Source organism: Sinocyclocheilus grahami, unplaced genomic scaffold, assembly GCF_001515645.1.
Source record: "Sinocyclocheilus grahami isolate Dianchi unplaced genomic scaffold, SAMN03320097.WGS_v1.1 scaffold555.1, whole genome shotgun sequence".
Lineage (NCBI taxonomy): Eukaryota > Metazoa > Chordata > Actinopteri > Cypriniformes > Cyprinidae > Sinocyclocheilus > Sinocyclocheilus grahami.
In genome coordinates this window covers 646336-647211 of record NW_015505734.1, presented here as the reverse complement: position 1 = coordinate 647211, position 876 = coordinate 646336, and positions in this window count along the sequence as shown.

Below are 876 nucleotides of genomic sequence, written 5' to 3'. Positions count from 1 at the left end.
AGTAACGTTGTAACGTTAGTCGCTGTGGACTTCTTCTTCAGAGGAACCAGAAGTAAAAACTTCCAGCTGACTCCTCACGAAAAGACCTCCTGTGGTTCATGATTAAAATAAATTCTCACAGTATGTATTAGGGTTGGTGCACAGCAACACTGTATATTTTGATGGATGAACTGCTAGTTTTCTACTGTTTTCAGATATATTTATTTAGCAGGATCATTTAGTAGTCTGCATACTGCTGTAAAATATAAATGAACTAGTTTTATAAGTCAAATACTATTTAATATGACTGAATCAACTTTACTGTATTCGGTTTAACTTGCAAGAAGTCATTTTTAATGTCAGGTGAGATAGAAATAGCCTCTGAAGGTAACAACTGCGCAATTTCAGGGTTTTTTTAATAGTGTAATATTATATTTATTATATGCTTATAAATAAATATATTAATTGATATATTTTTATTCTACTTTTGATATGAAATGATAAAGTATATAAATGTGATCTGGTAAATGAGGAACTCTTGAATACAGATTTAAAAGAACGGTAACACTTTACAATAAGGTTCATAACTACTTTAGTTAACATGAACTAAGCATGAACAATACTTCTAGAGCATTTATTAATCTTAGTTAATGTTAATTTCAACATTTACTAATGCATTAGCCTATTAAAATCAAAAGTAAATGATAAAGTATATAAATGTGATCTGGTAAATGAGGAACTCTTGAATACAGATTTAAAAGAACGGTAACACTTTACAATAAGGTTCATAACTACTTTAGTTAACATGAACTAAGCATGAACAATACTTCTAGAGCATTTATTAATCTTAGTTAATGTTAATTTCAACATTTACTAATGCATTAGCCTATTAAAATC